Source organism: Lissotriton helveticus, chromosome 4_2 (assembly GCF_964261635.1).
Source record: "Lissotriton helveticus chromosome 4_2, aLisHel1.1, whole genome shotgun sequence".
Taxonomy (NCBI): Eukaryota; Metazoa; Chordata; class Amphibia; order Caudata; family Salamandridae; genus Lissotriton; species Lissotriton helveticus.
In genome coordinates this window covers 1,410,735-1,430,814 of record NC_136064.1, presented here as the reverse complement: position 1 = coordinate 1,430,814, position 20,080 = coordinate 1,410,735, and the positions used below count along the sequence as shown (strand labels likewise).

The window sequence follows — 20,080 nt, the reverse complement described above, 5'->3', positions numbered from 1 at the left end:
AACCAATCTCGACCCTTTCATTCCTAGGTAAGGTGATTGAAAACTGCTTAGCTTCCCAACTGGCAGCCCTTATCCAAGTAAACAACCTCATTGAAACTCTCCATTCAGGCTTCCATCAGGGCCACAGCACAGAAACCGCAATTCTTCAGATTGTGGACGACTAGATACAGGAAACTCATGCCTACTTGTCCTCCTTCACCCCTCTGCTGCGTTTGGCACACTTAATCACCAGGCTCCAATAAACTCTGAAGTAGTGAATGGGAGACGAAGGCACGGTCCTGAATGGGTTTCTTCTACTTTTCGAACTGCTCCTAAACAGTGAACCATGTGAACTCGGCCATGAAGTCATTCAGCCTACAATAAGGAGTTCCTCAAGGCTCCATCCTCCCTCCTACACTTTTCAAATTCAACCTCAAATCTTTCTGGAGGAACCTTAGGACCTCTGAAGTCCTCTTCCACCTCTACGCTGACAGTACCCAAATCTACTTGAAGGTCACGTCCCTGGAAGGCTTAAACACTGGATTTCAAATCACCACCTCAAACTAAATCCAGCAACAACTAAATGTATTCTAATAGCTACAAAGAAATCCACTCCTCCAGTTTAAGACTAGCTTGCGATCTTCCCTGCACAAGACGGCTATCCCTCCATTTTTTAGAACGCCGAGTCACTCGATTTCACTGTTGTCAGCCATCTCAACGTCCAGAGCCATCTCACATCCATGCCCAAGAGTGCCCAGTTTCAGCTACTGCTGCTATGGGGAAATCAAGCAACTTGCTCTCAAAAGAGGAACTATAAACAGGCCCCCAGCTGCTGTATTTCTCTAAGCTGGACTATGTGATCTACCTCCTATCAGGCATCCCAAAATTCAGAGCAATCCTACATGCTGCAGCAGGCTTTGAGACCAGTCACAAGAAGTCAAGTCAAGTCAAGTCATAAAATTTATATAGCGCACTACATACCCAGAGGGTTTCAAGGCGCTTAGGAAGGGGAGGAGGATTATTTGTCAAATATCCACGTTTTAAGCTGCTTTCTGAACGCTAGGTGATTCTGGGTGAGGCGAAGGTAAGCGGGGAGTGAGTTCCATGTTTTGGCAGCCAGGTATGAGAAGGATCTGCCTCCCATGGTGGTCTTGTTGATGCGAGGTACAGTGGCGAAGGCTTGGCTGGAAGAGCGAAGTTGGCGGGAGGGGGTGTAGAAGGACAGTCGAGAGTTGAGGCAATCTGGTCCGATGTCGTAGAGTGATTTGTGTGCGTGGGTAAGCAGTCGGAAAGTAATCCTCTTATTGACGGGTAGCCAGTGGAGGTCTTTAAGGTGACCAGAGATGTGTTCGTTGCGTGGGATGTCTAATATGAGCCTGGCTGAGGCGTTTTGGATTCGTTGTAGTTTCTTCTGGAGTTTAGCGGTGGTACCTGCGTAGAGGGTGTTTCCGTAGTCCAGTCGGCTCGTGACTAGAGCGTGGGTGACTGTTTTCCTTGTTTCGGAGGGGATCCAGCGAAATGTTTTTCTGAGCATGCGAAGAATGTTAAAGCAGGAAGAGGATACGGCGCTGACTTGTCTGTTCATTGAGAGTGAAGAATCCAGGATGACGCCAAGGTTCCGTGCGTGGTCTGTCGGGATGGGTGCATTTCCGAGGGCTTCCGGCCACCAGGAGTCGTCCCATGCAGAGGGGGATTTACCTAAGATGAGGACTTCTGTTTTGTCAGAGTTCAGTTTCAGACGGCTTTGTTTCATCCATTCGGCGACTTCTTTCATTCCTTCGTGTAGGTTAGTTTTGGCGGTGCTGGGGTCCTTGGTGAGAGATAGGATCAGTTGAGTGTCATCCGCGTAAGAGATGATGTTGAGGTTGTGTTGGCGGGCGATGGCCGCGAGGGGGCTCATGTATACGTTGAAGAGGGTGGGACTGAGTGAGGATCCTTGTGGTACGCCGCAGATGATTTCAGAGGCCTCGGATTTGAATGGTGGGAGGCGGACTCTCTGGGTTCTTCCGGTGAGGAACGAGGTGATCCATTCCAGTGCCTTTCCTTGGATTCCGATGTTTCTGAGGCGTTGTAAAAGGGTGCTGTGGCAGACTGTGTCGAAGGCTGCAGAGAGGTCGAGGAGGATGAGGGCGACTGTGTCTCCATTGTCCAATAGAGTTCGAATGTCGTCTGTTGCTGCGATGAGGGCGGTCTCAGTGCTGTGTTTGGCTCGGAAGCCAGATTGTGAGGGGTCGAGTGATTTGTTGGCTTCGAGGAAGGCGGCGAGCTGGTTGTTGACAGCTTTCTCGATGACTTTGGCCGGGAATGGAAGAAGCGAGATGGGGCGGTAGTTTTTGAGTTCGGTGGGGTCTGCTGTTGGTTTTTTCAGAAGGGCGGTGAGTTCAGCGTGTTTCCAGTCTTCTGGGAAGGTAGCGGAGTTGAGGGAGCAGTTGACGTCTCGGAGGTGCGGAGCTATGACGGAGACTGCTTTGTTGAAGATGTGGTGAGGGCATGGGTCTGTGGGGGATCCAGAGTGGATGGAATTCATCAGGCGGATGGTGTCCTCAGTGGAGATTGGGTTCCAGGCGTTAAGGGTGTTAACGGGGGGAAGATGGTCAGCTGATGGTAGGGTGGGTTGGCTTCCTGGTTGGTTGTCAAAGCTGTTGTGGATGTCAGCAATCTTGTTGTGGAAAAAAGAGGCTAGGGAATCGCAGAGGGTTTGAGAGGGGGTGATGTCGTTGGAGTTGGCCGAGGGGTTGGAAAATTCCTTGACGATGTTGAAAAGTTCCTTGCTGTTGTGGGCGTTGTTGTCAAGTCGATCCTTGAATGCTGTTTTCTTGGCTTTTCGGATCAGTTGGTGGTGAGTACGGATGGCGCTTTTGAAGGCGTCCTTGTTGCTGGTGGATGGGTCTTTTTTCCAGGCCTTTTCAAGGGAGCGGCACAGTTTCTTGGACTTCTTGAGGTCATCGTTAAACCATGAGGCCTTCTTGATGCCAAGTTTGTGTTGACGTTTTTTCAGTGGTGCTAAGGTGTCGGCGGTGTTGGATAACCAAAGGGTGAGGTTGGAGGCGGCTTCGTTGGCGTTAGAAGAGAGGGCTGGGGAGGTTTGAAGGAGCGATGTGGAGATCTGCTCCGTGGTGATTTTGTTCCAGTTTCTTTGTAGAGTTGGTTGGAGGTGGATGATGGGTTTTGGCTTGTTGTAGGTGAAGTGAACGCAGCTGTGGTCAGTCCAGAGGAGATCCGTAGTGTGGCTGAAGGAGACATGGTTGCTGGAGGTGAAGATGGGGTCGAGAGTGTGACCTGCGATGTGGGTGGGGGAAGTGACCAGTTGTTTAAGTCCGAGGTTGGCGAGGTTGTCCAAGAGGGTGGTGGTGTTGCGGTCGTTGATCTTTTCAAGGTGGAAGTTGAGGTCTCCCAGAAGGATGTAGTCTTTGGAGGGGAGCGCGTGTGGGGTGATGAAGTCCGTGATGTCTTCACTGAATTTTGCGCGGGGTCCTGGTGGTCTGTAGAGGAGGGTGCCTCGGAGTGTGGTTTTGGGTCGATGTGGATCTGGAAGTGAAGGTGTTCGGAGTTAGCGAGGTTGGCGTCAGAGCTGGTTGAGATGCGGATTGATTTCTTATGGACGATAGCGATTCCACCTCCTGTATGGTCGGTGCGGTCCTTGCGTGTGATCTTATAGTCATCAGGGATAGCGATGGCGATGTCAGGGGCGGAGGAAGCGTTCATCCATGTTTCCGTTAGGAAGGCGACGTCAGGAGAGATGGTGTCTAGTAGGTTCCATAGGTCAATGGCGTGTCTGTGGACCGAGCGGGTGTTGAGAAGGATGCATTCTAGGTGGTTGGGGTCGGGAATCTGTGTTGTGGTCGTAGAGGAGAAGTTGTCGGTGCCGCTAAATTTGCAGGAGAAGCAGGAGAACGGTCCATGGGTGCGTCCAGGAGCGGCTTGGACGCAGTTGGGGGCGCGACCGGGGTTAAGGGCTAGTAGGGTGGCGGCATCGTAGGTAACGCAGGGGGGCTGGGCAGCGCGAGGGGCAGGGGGTCTGACGCTGGGCGCGGTCCAGGCGCGGACGGGCGTAGACGGGCTTACCTTTGGCGCACCTTCGGCGTGGCCGAAGCGCGTGGACGCTGCGCGTTGGGACATCTGGCATTTGAAGGATAGTGGAGGGGGCGGAGCGTGGGAGGGGCTGCTGGGAGGCGGGGAGCGGGGAGGAGACACAAGTGACCAAAGCCAAAATGGACGGGCGGAAACAAGGGATAGCAATCACAGCGTCTACAGTAAATAAGACAAATAACACACTTTAAAGCAGCGCGATATGCAAGGAGATGCCTTGCGTTATGAAGACGATAGTAAAAACTATACCAGGCGCTATGTTTCCTCGAGGCGCTCAAGGAGTGCAGGCTGCGTCGGAGCGCGATCACCCAGGTAGGCAGAGGGTGGTAGGAGCAGCAGCTGGGGCAGGCAGTCGCCAGAGGCAGCAAGCGGAGCAGGAGGAGTGCAGCAATCAGCCAGGAGATCGTGGCTGGGAGCATAGGGGAGCGACCACAATGGAGTAGGTCCAGGTGGTCACAATGGAGTAGGTCCAGGTGGTCCAGAAATGTAACCACACAATCCCTATCCTGCTAACCCTCTGGTGTCTTCGTTGGAAGTCAAGTGGCCAATTCAAAACCTCATGGATTACTCACAGAGCACTACACTAATCTTCTCCTGCGTACCGATCAGAGAAATTAACAAGCATTGGAAATGCAATAGGTCTCGCAGCATTAGAGTTAGTGCTTTTAGAATTGTTTATGGGTTTTTTTTGTAAATCTTTAGCATTTTTGTTTCCTGTAGCCAATGCTAAAGAATTTCAAAAAAAAAAAGCCATAAACATTTCTAAAAGCTCTGAAATGCAGTCTGAAATGCTGGATATATATTCAGTACAGATACACTATATTGTTAATGAAGACATAGGATATAATATGTTGTACTGTATACACACAATTAGATGGGAACGTGCTGTGTGTGTCAGCGATTGAAAGAGACTGCACTCAGAGTTGCTGTGCGCATCAGCGAAAAGATTGCAGAGTAGACACGCAATACTTGTACTAAAGTGTTGTGCGATTGTACTGTAGGCACGCAATTTAAAATCCAGCTAAACGCGTCAGCAGAGTTGCTGTGCGCATCAGCGAGTGAACTGTAAACTAGACACGCAGTTTTAAAATCAAGATGTGCGTATCAGCGAAAAGATTGCAGGGTAGACGACCAAATACTTGTACAAAAGTGCTCTGCGTGTCAGCGAAAGAACGTAAAAGTCTGCACTGGGCACTGCTGTGCGAGTCTGCAAGAAAGCATGGAGCTGCTGTGCGCATCAGTGAGTAAACTGTAAAGTAGGCACGCAATTTAAAATCCAACTGTGCGCGTCAGCGCCGCGGAGTTGCTGTGTGCATCAGCGAGTGAACTGTAACTTATACACACAATTTTAAAATCAAGCTGTGCGTATCAGCGAAAGGATTGCAGGGTAGACATGCAAATACTTGCACAAATGTGCTGTGCGTGCCAGCGAATGAGCATTAAAGTGCACACAGCGTCGCTGTGCGCGTGAGCGATAGAGCATGGAGCTGCTGTGTACATAAAATGGACACAAAGCTGGTGTGCACGTTAGTATTGGCACAAAGCTGTTGTACACGCTGTTGTCCGTCTGTAAAGGCTGCTGGGTGTGTCAGCCAAGGAGAATGAAGCTGGTTTGCGCGTCAAGGTTTCTAGGTGCGCAATCAAAGAGCAACGTCGGGTCAATGCGTTGCACGTTGCGTTCCAATGACGAATTTCTGGAATGCCACAGTTATATGGAGAAGTCCTAAAGTTCACAGAGGAAAGCACAGTGCCAGCACGAGGACGGGCAGTCACGAGCAGGTAGTTAAAGAAATAACATGGAACCACCCGGACAGCGGTAAAGTTAACAAGTGAAAGCGGGATGTAAGTAGGGGGGAGGAGAAGTCTGGGCAGGCAGGATGACTCAGGGGAGGGGGCGGAGCGGGGCAGAGCGGCATGTGGGTGTGAAGAAGCCGGGCCTTTGAAGTGAAGCTAAGCTTCACTTCAAAGGTGTCGGAGGAATGCGGGCGGCTGTGCACGCGCTTTTAAGCTCAATGCACATGCGCATTGAGCTTAAAAGTCACGGGCACTGCAAGGAATCGCCACGATTCCTTGCAAGTTGGATAAAGAGTGGATAAGCCCCCATAGTCTCGCAAGCTCGATGCGCATGCGCATCGACAGGCGAGACCTAAAAATGTATGGGGTTAATCGAGAAATGCTCAGTCCCTTTTCCTTGATACTACCGCCTTCACCCGGGAACAACGCATGAGTCAATCATTTTCCAGAGGTGCCACAAAAATTTGGAAACCCCTTTCTCCATCTGACCACATGCCGTGCCACCTTCAAAAAAGACCTCAAAGCTATTATCATTGATTGTCACTTGGGCGAGTTAATTCCTCCGGTCCTCACATGCTCTTCTATTTATGCTCTAATCTATCTAATGTTGTTGCCGTTACTCACAATGCAATAATTTTGGTCCTATTGTAATTTATTATCCACAATGTGATTATTTTGCTCTGATCCATTTTAAATTGGTACTCACAATGCTATTGATCTGTTCTGGCCTAACTTTAAAGCACTCTGATGCCCACGGGCCAAGTCTGCGCTACATTTAATCACAAAAATAAAAATAAGTTATAAAAAGGTGTGACATTCAAACCAATCTCCGCCTTAGAGACAGTACCATAGACAGTCTATGGATTGGTGTAAAGTCACAAGACCACCCCATACAGGGACAGCATGGATGATAAGCCACAACAGGAAGTTAGCAGTCATGAGGACAGGGAGCACATGGAAAGGAGCAGGAAATACAAAACAGAGTTAGCAGGGATACATATTCTCTGGATCAGATGACTGTTAAACTAAGGGTACAAACCAGTGGCGGCTGGAGACATTTAAAAGTGGTAAGGTGTAAAAGTTGGTATGATTTATGTAGAGAGCAAGCTTAATAGGCAAACGTGGATTCTGGGGGAAGGGGTCCTTCGCCCAAGACAACATTTTAAAAAATATTAGCAAATTTGAGTTTTTTTAAAGTAAATTAATTTTGTGAGAAAGCAAGGTTTATAAAGCAGTAGGAACTTATAGACTTAAATATTAATCACATTAAAAACTACTTCATATCTTACTGCATTAATATATTCAACTGTAACTGTAATGGGCAAATTGCTGTGGGCAACAACTTCAGGGCCTTTAAAGTGCGTGCTTGCACTGCATGGGGCACCAGCCTTGGAAAGAAATGCTCTAACCAGGCTTCGAGAAGCACCCGTAGCTGCTGGCTGCAGTCATATAGAAATATGTGCAGACAGGTCTTTAAATGGGATGAAAAAGTGGTGGGCTCTCTAAAAGGTTACATGTAAAATACATTTCTGGGATTCCCATAGTGTGCCCCCCAACCGATACTTTGGTTTCTCTCTGAGATTTAACTTCATTCAGATATATAACACAACAACTGACATACACCTAAAACCTGCCAGTACTATTAGCTTCGTCAAAGGCTATTAGCCATTTAAGATAAAAGAGTAAATACAATGAGTTGCTATTAATAATTGACTGGACATGATAAATGCTTCAGTTCTGAAATTGTGAGTCAGTGACTTATATAGTATTGAGGCCTGTGGAAGGACAATTGACCTTCCGTTACGTGCGCTTAATGTTAGATTTGTTTGCCCTTTTTTTTCTCTGCACATCTCGTCCATCTGCATATCTACAACCTGGTCTTTTACCTCTTCAGCACTCTCTTTCACTCTCCCCCAAATGCACTTCCTCGTATCTTCCTCACTTCACCGCCCACAACATACCTTGCACTCACATTTAAGCTCTTTATTTTCCTCTTAAATATTTTGCCATCTGTGTACCCCCTTCACACACATTTAAAAAGAATTTCAATTGCAAAATGGAATTTTTGACCATTGTTCTGAGTGCTCTGTAGAGGCCAACCCATCACCAGGCACTTTGCTTTGCCTTCAGCCTTAGCTCAAGAGCTCTCAAAGAAAACCCCTCAAACACCTGGCAGGACTCAAAGTAAGCACTATACAAGAGTAATAAGGTGCACAAAAAAATACAGAAACACAACATGATAGAAATAGCTAACACTCTTGGGAAATGCAAGATTAAGTAAAACACATGAAATAAAAGAACTAAATAGCTGACATGTGTTATCGTAACGTTTAAAAAAAAAATATTTGTAAATCAGTTTTTGGCATTAATGTCAAGGGCATGAAGATAGAGCCAGTTTTAATGCCATACAGCATGTAACTGTCTTTACTATAAGCACATATTTCTCCCTTTGGTGTTGGCTCGTATAGTTGAATCAACTTCGCAAGGGAACAAAAACCCCGATCATGGATCAATTTTGCTGGGAAACAAATACAGCAGCTCCACTTCTAAAGCAGTGGTCTGCAGCCAGGGCCTGGGCTGTCATAGTGGGGGGAGGCTAGCGTAATTAGGGGTCTAAGCACAATACAGATAACACAATATTAGCATTCTACCATTTACCATTACCGAGTACAAGGCTCCAAATCACACCCGCTTGCATCCAGTCCTACCGTGTGATGAAGTGGAAAAGATGGGATCTATGCCTGTGAATGACAGCCATCTGGCCTAACGCAGGGATACAGACTACGACGCCCGAAACTGTGCCGCTGACAGCGTCACTGGCCTACAGTGGATACCACCGTAGAGTAGAATGGCAATGAAGGGCTTTCGTAAGGTAAGTTCTACGTCGTGCAGCCCATTGCAGAAACTTGATTTACTGCCTGGCTTCCGTCTCCTGCTTCAAAGCTAGGCAGGGCAGGCAACCTGTGACAGACAGCCCAGACTTAAATACATTGATTTGTTTAAAGATATGATATCTCTCTGAACTATCACAAATCGATCTATTTAATATTTGTTTGTGATAAACATCTAGGAATTTCAGAGTGGTGCAGTCCTGGTGCCCTAAGGGAGAAACCACCACTGGTACAAAACACACAAAACCCGGAGGGCAATCTAATCTCACATAGGAACAATCTCCCTTTCGGCCCAGTCACCATACTTTTCAATTCCAAACAATGTCAAAGGGCTCCAGAAAACAGTGGCCAAGATGCTATGACAAACATTGCAACATTCAGTGGTTGAAATAGCATTAATGAAGTGTAGGCACTCATTGCCCCAGAGTACCTATATGCTGTTGAGAAGTGGTGATACTCTCTCATTAAAAAAGTATTGAACCCCAAATGAGAAGTGCAGGTACTCTTCCTCTAAAATTAAAGAAATGCAGGGACACGGTCAACCTTCCACCTAATAATTAAGGAATGCTTTCAGGTTTTATGGCGTGAAGGAACACCTCAGCATCCATCAAAAGGAATCTCTGATTTGATAAGACATTTATTTGATGCCGCTACTCAATATCCACACCTAAGTCTGGCATCCTAGCATCATGTTTTACTACTGCGGAAAGACTTGCCCTCTCCACTTCCCAATGAGCGGTCGGTACTTTCCCAAAAGTACCCTTGCACTAGCCTTTCTTTTCAGAAACACAAATAAGCAGTCCAAAGTCAGCACTGGCATGCTCTACCCAAGGCAGGTAGGCAGTAACTTCAAATATCTCCACCACAAGACTCACATCACAAGTAACTGCAAGAACATGGATAGAATGTTGTCCGCTATTGCAACAAAAGGGGCGTGTTGAAGACATCCGCTATATTGTAAAGTACAAACACACCGGATCTATCATTTTTGAGGAATACATATTCTCTGTTGCACATTGCATTTAGTGGCTAAAAGTCCAAAAGATACCAATGCACAAGTATAAAACTTTGCTCCTGCCTCTTCCACAGAGTGACGGACATCTCAGCTGCCGAAAGTTCAGCCATGTTGGTTGTCGGTGGCGCAATAGACAAATAAGCAGTCTCCACTGAAGTCGTCCACTGATCAGGACAGCCATCCATGACTGCCCAGAACACGATATCACAGTAGAGGGCAGACTGATTAATGTCCAGATGGATTACGTGACTACCCTATACTCCAACTAATGTATTACATGAATACCTTCTATTGCAACCTATGGATTACATGAATACCCTTTATGTTATCCAATGGATTACATAATACACCCTCTACTCCAGCCAATAGGTTACGTGACTATCCTGTACACAATAATGAATTAGTGAATGCCAATGAATGTATTACATAAATACCTTTCACTCCAGCCAACGTGTGTGCCCTATACTCCCGTCATTGTATTACGTGAATACCTTCGACGGCAGCCAGTGCGTTACATAAACACCACGGCATATTATTGATGTGAATACCCTCTACTCACGCCAATGAATGCCTTCTACTCCAGCCAATGTGTTATGTAACTACCCTCTACTCCAGTCTTTGGATTAAATGAAAAACCTTTTACTTTAGAAAATCTCATTATTAGCCAAGCTGGCTCCAAAGAGCCCAAATTACATAACTACGCCGACAGCTAGCCAAGGAAATGAGGTGTAGATGCCCCAGAGCCAAGATGGCAACATTCACAGGAAAAAGTTAAACCAACAAAAACAATGGTAGAAGACAACGAAAATTCATTATAATTCTTTGTTACTTCTTTTCACAAACAAATGGCAGAGTTCAGTGGGAGAATACTCAATTATGCCTCTCGCCAAACGACTCCAGCGAGTGGAAATGGGTTTATTAGAGAGAGTGAAGAGGGGGGCCAGAACAGAAACAGTTTATACGATTTGTTATGTTATGTGTATTTGTATAGCGCACAACACGTGGGAGGGTATCCTGGTGCTGAAGCAGGAGCTGTATGGTACATGCCGGGGCTAAGTGAATTGCCAGGGCTTCAGTTTCTTGTGGAATTCAAGAGCTGAGGAGACGGCTCTGAAGCACATGGACAGGTCATTCCAGGCTTTACCTACTTAAAAAACTTTATTCGGATAGCTCCATATCCATAAAAGCACATTCCAGGCTTTAGGAGTGCGGTAGGAGCTTGCACGACCGCCGTACGTTACTGCTTCATTTATTTTTTTCGAACATACCCTCAACAACGACACACATTCCCCCATGATGGATAAAATCAAATAAAAAACCTCTGTCTCCCCGCTGAATGCCTGAAGAGAACCATGTACCTTTGAAAAGCGATTCCTAGACATGCTCCCAAAACGTCTCTTTGATCCTGCAACCTCACAACAACCTTACAGGTGAGAGTGGTGAGACAGACCTGCATCGAACCCAAGGCCAAAAAACTTCAGCCTCAACAAGCCCTAAAACCTACTACTTCACACACTTGAGTAAACTGCAGGTCTCAGGCAAATGCAGGACATGCTTTAACTGACAAGACGCACCCATGTGGGATTGAATCCACACCGGGAGAGCGGCGACATTCCTTGAGGAAAAGTGAATACGCTAAAGATGGCGCCGGGGGCATGGTGTCTTATCGTAAGCATGACCATCACAAGGCATTTTGTTTTTTAATCATTTGTGACTATGTAGATGCAAGGGTACCACAGTTGCTTGCATCTGTAATTTTATAAGCTGGGGGGGGGGGGGGAGAGGAAGCAGCACAGCAAGAACCAAACAAACACTGGAAAACCAACAGGTCCTGGTTTAATGTGTTAATGCAAGCAAAGTTTGCACATTGGAGGGAGACAGACAGGATAGAGCCAGCAGGAGCGACCGAAAGGGTTATTTCTGTAAAGTAGTCCCTCAGGCAGATCTATGCAAGAAGCTGAGTGGAGACATACACTCAAACAGCAAATAGCATTAGGTGAGAAACAAATACTTCACTGGCAGGGACCTAACGCAGGCCTTTGCGGTGCAGGCCCCCCAAACCCCCCAACTCTTCAGGGGCTCCCAAACCCATCAGAGGGTCCCTATTGTGCACAAGGACAATGAATCTCTGTGAAATACGGGAGACTCTGGGGCGGGGGGGGGGGCTCTCTCCTCTTCACATTCATTTTAAGTTACACCACTGTTCACTGGTTGAGCCAAGACGTAAAACACACGAATTGAAAGGTCAAGGCACCCAAGACCTGCACTGGTACACACATAATTCTGTAAGGTGTGGGCGATGGTGGTAGTGCAAGAGCTGGGAACCTGACCTCCCTAGTTCCCTCAAAATTTTGCATGACCAAAAACACAAGGTTCAGATAGGCTCAGCACATACCCAAATATTAACTAGTCATAGGAAATGTGAGAAGAGAAATAATTCTCAAGTTAAAGTCATTCAAGATCATAGAAAACAATCCCCCAAAGAAAATATTAGAAGCGCCAATTTTTTTTTTTAATGACATGCTTTTTCCTTCTTTATTTGATATATGATCATTCATTCAATTATTTGAAAAACAGTACAAAATCATAGCCACATTCATTTTAAGTTAAACCACTGTTCACTGGTTGAGCCAAGACGTGATTGACAAAATCTCAAACCACGGCTGAAGGAGGCTGGTTGAAGAAAGCTAATGTTTGAAAAGAGCAGACCCTAATACTCTATGTAATATTGTTAACAATAGGTTTCGAAAACCGAGACCTGAAAAGAAAGCTCAATTTACACTCTACTCATAGTATAAAAAAAAAAAAAAAGTTTACACCCAATGTAGGAGTTACACTCAACTTTAATGAACTTGGAAGTTCTTGCCATCGGCACCTGTTGGTCAGTTATCGTTTGCTGAAGGAAATTGTCGGCCATGAGAACTCCGTGAAGGAGTGTCCTGAACAGGATTTCTTTTTTAAACAGTGTCTAATGTAAGGAGGGCTTGTTTACTCACCTATGTTAAGAGTTTCCACAATTGTACTAAAGTGTGAACTTAACTTTAACATCTTTTAAACACAGATACTATAGAGTTGACTCATACCGCGTCAAGACTTACAGTCTATACTATTTTAAGTAAAATATCACTATTGAGATGATATATATATATATATATATATATACACACACACACACACATATACACACACATATACACACACACCAGGAACTCTCACACATTCCGGGTCTTTGTTCGCATACAGAGCGTCCATCATACAATACATTACACATAACAGACAATTTGGGAGATTTTGGGCGAGTGAAGGGAGTCACATATGCCAGGTATAGAGAGAGGTTTGAGGCGAGAGGGGGCAGGGGAGGGAGTCACATGGTTTATAGGTGAGTGGAGGGAATCAAAAAGGAAGGCAATGAACGGAGGATCAGGCGGGGGAAAGGGGTCATGTGCGCCAGGCACTGACAGGGGTATGTATGTGGAGAGAAAGGGGGGCACATATGAGAGGCCGTGTCGAGAGCTTTGGAGGTAAGTGGAAGGCAGGGAGTCACTGTCACATTTCAAAGGCGGTGGCGGGAGTTTCGGCGAGTGGGGGCAGGGGTTCATATATGAAAGGCAGTGTCGACAGTTTTGAGGGCAAACGGACACATGCAATCTGTGAAGTGGGGTTTGGTGCGGGGCACAGCACGGAGGCAGTTAGTTACATGTGCCAGGCATGGCGAGCGAAGGGCAGGGAGTCAGAGAGGGAGGAGGGGGGGGGGGTGAAGGTGCGAGAGGAGGAGGGCGGGTGAAAGTGAGGCGGGCGCAGCAGGTGACATGGCGGAGGCTGGGAGCCCTCGGTGACCCAGGGTAGGGGGGATCCCGCCACCTCCTCCAGTCTAGGGCCCGGCGGCTCGAAGCCAGCACTCCCCCGTGCTCCCGGGGCGGGGCCCCCTTCCCGCCCCCGCACCCTCTCCCCGGTCACCGACCCTTGCTCCCGCCCACAGACTCACCTGTGCGGGCGCGGCCCCTCCACACTCTGCGTCCAGAGGCGCGCGGACCCCACAGCGCCTCGAAGCGCGCTCACCCCACAGCGCCTCGAAGCCCTCCGACAGCCGTGCGCTCTGCAGACCCCGCGCTCTCACCTGAGCCTGCTCCGCCGCGGTGAGCGCTGCCGGGCGCCTCCGACCGGTTGCCGGGGGAGGAGGCTGTGACGTCTGGGGAAGTAACCAGCTCCAGGTGCCGGAGCCTCGCCCACTGGAGGAGGGTCATGCAGAGCAAAGGGTGCAGGCTGAAGGGAGCGCAGGAAGGTTCATGCAGAGCAAAGGGTGCAGGCTGAAGGGAGCGCAGGAAGGTTCATGCAGAGCAAAGGGTGCAGGCTGAAGGGAGCGCAGGAAGGTTCATGCAGAGCAGAGGGTGCAGGGAGGGTCATGCGGAGCAGAGAGGGCAGACTGAAGGGACCGCGTGAGACCTGCAGGAAGGTTCATTCAGAGCAGGGAGGGCAGGCTGAAGGGACCGCAGGAGACCTGCAGGGAGGGTCATGCGGAGCAGAGAGGGCAGGCTGAAGGGACCTGGAGACCTGCAGGGAGGTTCATGCGGTGCAGAGAGGGCAGGCTGAAGGGACCGCGTGAGACCTGCAGGGAGGGTCATGCGGAGCAGAGAGGGCAGACTGAAGGGACCGCTGGAGACCTGCAGGAAGGTTCATTCAGAGCAGGGAGGGCAGGCTGAAGGGACCGCTGGAGACCTGCAGGGAGGTTCATGCGGTGCAGAGAGGGCAGGCTGAAGGGACCGCGTGAGACCTGCAGGAAGGTTCATTCAGAGCAGGGAGGGCAGGCTGAAGGGACCGCGTGAGACCTGCAGGAAGGTTCATTCAGAGCAGGGAGGGCAGGCTGAAGGGACCGCGTGAGACCTGCAGGGAGGGTCATGCGGAGCAGAGAGGGCAGACTGAAGGGACCGCTGGAGACCTGCAGGGAGGGTCATGCGGTGCAGAGAGGGCAGGCTGAAGGGACCGCAGGAGACCTGCAGGGAGGTTCATGCGGTGCAGAGAGGGCAGGCTGAAGGGACCGCAGGAGACCTGCAGGGAGGGTCATGCGGTGCAGAGAGGGCAGGCTGAAGGGACCGCGTGAGACCTGCAGGGAGGGTCATGCGGAGCAGAGAGGGCAGACTGAAGGGACCGCTGGAGACCTGCAGGGAGGTTCATGCGGTGCAGAGAGGGCAGGCTGAAGGGACCGCAGGAGACCTGCAGGGAGGGTCATGCGGTGCAGAGAGGGCAGGCTGAAGGGACCGCAGGAGACCTGCAGGGAGGGTCATGCGGTGCAGAGAGGGCAGGCTGAAGGGACCGCAGGAGACCTGCAGGGAGGGTCATGCGGTGCAGAGAGGGCAGGCTGAAGGGACCGCGTGAGACCTGCAGGGAGGGTCATGCGGTGCAGAGAGGGCAGGCTGAAGGGACCGCAGGAGACCTGCAGGGAGGGTCATGCGGAGCAGAGAGGGCAGACTGAAGGGACCGCAGGAGACCTGCAGGGAGGTTCATGCGGAGCAGAGAGGGCAGACTGAAGGGACCGCAGGAGACCTGCAGGGAGGGTCATGCGGTGCAGAGAGGGCAGGCTGAAGGGACCGCAGGAGACCTGCAGGGAGGGTCATGCGGTGCAGAGAGGGCAGGCTGAAGGGACCGCAGGAGACCTGCAGGGAGGGTCATGCGGTGCAGAGAGGGCAGGCTGAAGGGACCGCAGGAGACCTGCAGGGAGGGTCATGCGGAGCAGAGAGGGCAGACTGAAGGGACCGCAGGAGACCTGCAGGGAGGTTCATGCGGAGCAGAGAGGGCAGACTGAAGGGACCGCAGGAGACCTGCAGGGAGGTTCATGCGGTGCAGAGAGGGCAGGCTGAAGGGACCGCAGGAGACCTGCAGGGAGGTCCATGCAGAGCAGAGAGGGCAGGCTGAAGGGACCGCAGGAGACCTGCAGGGAGGTTCATGCGGTGCAGAGAGGGCAGGCTGAAGGGACCGCAGGAGACCTGCAGGGAGGGTCATGCGGAGCAGAGAGGGCAGACTGAAGGGACCGCAGGAGACCTGCAGGGAGGTTCATGCGGTGCAGAGAGGGCAGGCTGAAGGGACCGCAGGAGACCTGCAGGGAGGGTCATGCGGTGCAGAGAGGGCAGGCTGAAGGGACCGCAGGAGACCTGCAGGGAGGGTCATGCAGAGCAGAGAGGGCAGACTGAAGGGACCGCAGGAGACCTGCAGGGAGGTTCATGCGGTGCAGAGAGGGCAGGCTGAAGGGACCGCAGGAGACCTGCAGGGAGGGTCATGCAGTGCAGAGAGGGCAGAATGAAGGGACCGCAGGAGACCTGCAGGGAGGGCAGACTGAAGGGACCGCTGGGGACCTGCAGGGAGGTTCATGCGGTGCAGAGAGGGCAGGCTGAAGGGACCGCAGGAGACCTGCAGGGAGGTTCATGCGGTGCAGAGAGGGCAGGCTGAAGGGACCGCAGGAGACCTGCAGGGAGGTTCATGCAGAGCAGAGAGGGCAGGCTGAAGGGACCGCAGGAGACCTGCAGGGAGGTCCATGCAGAGCAGAGAGGGCAGGCTGAAGGGACCGCAGGAGACCTGCAGGGAGGGTCATGCAGTGCAGAGAGGGCAGGCTGAAAGGACCGCAGGGAGGTTCCCTACTTTTAGGAACAGTGAGTCAATGGACCCTGCAGGGACTGCTGAGGGGGAACTGCAGGGACTTCCTGCAACAATGGCGTCCCTGAGAACCGGGTATAAATCGGGGAGCCTTGGAGGTAAAACTGCTGGGAGCCCCAGTACCAGTCCTGCAGCAACTACAGAGACGGCAGGCTGAAGGGACCACTGGAGACCTGCAGGGAGGGTGGCAGGAAGTGCTGCAGGGACTAGCTTTGAGGCGCTGGAGCTTGTGCAGGAAGCAGTGCTTTAATTGGGCCGGTACTGTCCGGTAGGGAGTACCAGCACTTTTTTATTTTGAGAAAGTACTGGTACTTCTCAAGAGTGACGTAATACGTTTAATTGGATGGTACCGGCACTTCTCAGAAACAAGCAGGTACTCTGGTACAGAGCACATGCACTTCTATTTTCCCATTTCAAGCACTGGCAGGGAGTGAAGGGAATCAGTGAAGGAGTGATATAGGAAGAACTGCAGGGATTCCTGGGCAGTATGCAAAGCCGGGGGAGCCATGGAGCCAAAGCTGCTCGGAGGAATGGAATCAGCCCTGCAGGGAGAGCGACAAGAAATGCTGCGGGGAGTACCTCTAGAGGCTAGGAGTCAGGGGGAGCTGCAGGGAGTGCTCTATGGAGATGGGCATGGGCTGATGCAGGACTGAGGTGCTGGGGGTTGTGAAGGGAGTTGGGGGAGGGGTGTTCGTCGTGGCGGCTATGCAGGCGCGGAGAGGTGCCTTAGTCCCGCAGGAACTGCTGACAGCTGCAGCCAGGAGTGGGAGGATTGCACAGAGATAACGCAGGGAGTGACTGGAGTCTTGCAGGGAGTTCAGGTGGGGGGGGGGGGGCGAGCACCCCAGGGAGTGAGGGGAGACACACCAGGCGTTACGAGCCCTGCAGGGACTGACGGGAGAGCTGCCGTGCCCGTGGCCTCTACTAATGACAACGCAGCCCCAGCAGCCAGCGCTCCACTTCATCTTAGACTCCATGCACTTCCGGCATCTTTACATAACTATTGTTTTTATATTTTCCATGTAAATGTTGACACAGAAAAGAATATATCAAGTAAGCAGGAAGCGAATGAAGGAACAGCATGAGAACTGACAGTGACACGAGCACAGATGTGTTATCCCTTCTAGTGGAAAGGACCGCACATGTTGACGATGAATTATGTTTGTAGTAATGATGCGCTCATTTGATGTGTTCAAGCTGATCTGTGATGACTATGTTGCCCCACATGGGGATTTAAAATGTAAAACCCTAATAAAAAGATTTAAACAAAATAAAAAAAAGAACTGACCGTGACACGATGCAGTATCACCGCGCGGTGCCCTGTTTCGCGGTATGGAGCTGTGAACCCGCACCCGGTGGAAAGCACCGCACCTGACAATCCGGGCATCTACCGCCTGTCGTGCTTCCACTCAAAACACAGCGGGCCGTGAAAGGGGCCCACAAAAGTATGAGCATAATGGAGAGGGTGTGTGTGTCTTCACGGGCACGTGAACGGAGTACTCGATGCACAAACAGGATTTTTAAAGGGTTCTTCGGTGTCTGAAGAATGGTACATTTGGAAGACTGGAAAGGAGGGAGTTTGCCCCCTCCTTCCCCTGCAACAATCCAATAATTCCATTCATTGGTGAAATGGGGTGATGCACTTGATGGAGAGATCGGTTATCTGCCTGGTCACAGTTTTGGCTCATGGTAAAGTAACATAGAGGGTTAATGGTCCCGCTGCAAGACACATCGAGTAAGATACAGATCACATATTTGTATCTTATGTAGATAGCTCAGTCGGTTACTGCTTTTGGCAATGAGATCCTTTTGTTACTTGGAGTTCATAAATTATAATCCTTCTACAATAGCACATTGCGCTACAAACTGACATCAAAGTGCTGCATGCAAATTGCAAACATAGATTTAGAACCTTATTCTTTGTTCTCAACCTCTCGTTATTCTAAGCTTGCTTAAAAAGGGTTCCCTTGTGTAGTAATAAAGGTTTATTAGTATGGCACTCCCATACGTGTTACATTTCAAATCCTGAGGTTATGGGGTGGATTTACTAACACGTCCTGGTTTCCATCACAAAAGTGACACAAACGTGGTGCTGAGTGTTGTTTTGGAGTTTACTTTGTAGCACACATTCTGAATTGTGTTGGAAAGTAGCCCTAAAATAACACAAAGTAGCACTATCTGCCAGTTTTCACCAAGGAGGCCACGTGGGTGGTGCATGGATGTTCCCATGCACCCACCCATGGATTTTTATGCTAATTTTTACCTACTAACTTTGGTAGAAAATGATTTGTATCAAAAAATTAAGCCTCCTTTAGGCAGGTGTAAAGTTGTTAAAAAAATCTTTGCTCCAAACCCTTTCAACTTTTCGTGGGTGCTGCACCGTACAGCTCACATATACAGTGGTAAAGTATTAAAATGTGTCAACGCATAGAATATTGTGCCAGATGGATACCCTCCCAGTGCAAAAACTATGCTTGACATCACGTACACATCCTTGCACTATGGTGCATGGGTGTGTGCATTGGTGAAAGATAGCGTAAGGCACATCAGCCCCAGAGGAGAGAGCCACAGCACCATATCTAAATAGATATAGTGCTGTTGGAGACTCTGCTTTTCATACAACTCAGAACAGCAACTTTGGTTTCTGCACCGCGTGAAAACGTAGTAAATCTACCCTTCGTTTCTCAGACCAAGCACTCTTAAAGTGTAATGCCTACCAGTTTGGATGACCTGAAACTCCTACACCTTGTAGCAGGGCCGTAACACAGGCCCCCGCGGTGCAGGGGGCTCTGAGCTGCAGGGGGCCTCACCACACTCCGGTTTGAGAGCTCCGGATTTAAGCTGGAGCGGGGCCCCTCCATGTACCTTGCAGGGGGGGGCCCCTCAACTTTCTTTCGTTACGCCACTGCCTTGTAGTCCTTACTGCTCTAAATAATATTTTGTATACATAGATTTAAACACTTGTATGACTGATTATTTCTGCATAATGTTTGTGCTGTAAAGTGCTCTGGCTCTCTACATTGGGATGAGTAGCACTAAGGAGAGATGAGGGACACTATTGGGGGGATGGTACTGAGCAGTGGCAGCCGGCATGACTTGAGGGTGGTGGAGTGTGGGCCGGTGCAAGGGGGGAGTTGAGGGTGGGTGTGAGGTTCCGTGGTTTTGGGGACCGGACTCCATTTTGTTTGCGTTGTTCATAACGCCATTTTGTGTTGCCCTCACGTAGGCCGTGGAGGTAACCGAACGAACAAAGTTGCATGGGCCTCATTGTTCATGTATGCATTAAACAGGCCCTTTTCTGACTTGTGAGTGAACTGCAGGACGCTGACCTCTTCACCTGAAACTGACCCTTCACGAAGCCAATTTCTCTGGCTGATCGTTGTCTGAGATTGCCAATCAATATTCAGGACCTCGTTAACCTTTAGTTTCCTTGCACATGTTTTATCTTGTCCAGCATCTATTACTGTTTCCTTTATGTTCTGACATTACATGGGTTGTGCTTTTCAATTATAAATTTGTCCGGCTTGCAAAGATTGAATTTGGAACAGTCCTAATAATTAACTTTTGGGTTGGGTTACTGTAAAGTGGGTTTTTGTTAATGTGATACTCAGTTAGAAAATGTGTCCTATTGGTAAGAATTTTGCGCAGTGGGTGTACATTTATAAGG

At 49.6% G+C, this 20,080-nt stretch overlaps 1 protein-coding gene across 2 annotated transcripts in view; it reads right to left on the bottom strand.

Annotated features, from left to right (window-relative positions):
* The window catches only part of LOC144752166 (ligand of Numb protein X 2-like), a 169,442-nt gene extending 155,429 nt beyond the window's left edge, over positions 1-14,013 (bottom strand). Inside the window, exon 1 of one of the 2 annotated variants that reach the window (XM_078640094.1) lies at positions 13,886-14,013. The gene's annotated coding sequence lies outside the window, so the exon portion shown is untranslated. Of the gene's footprint in view, positions 1-13,753 lie in introns of both variants that reach the window. The other variant, XM_078640093.1, reaches the window with a different exon arrangement.
* Between the last annotated feature and the right edge of the window lie 6,067 nt (positions 14,014-20,080).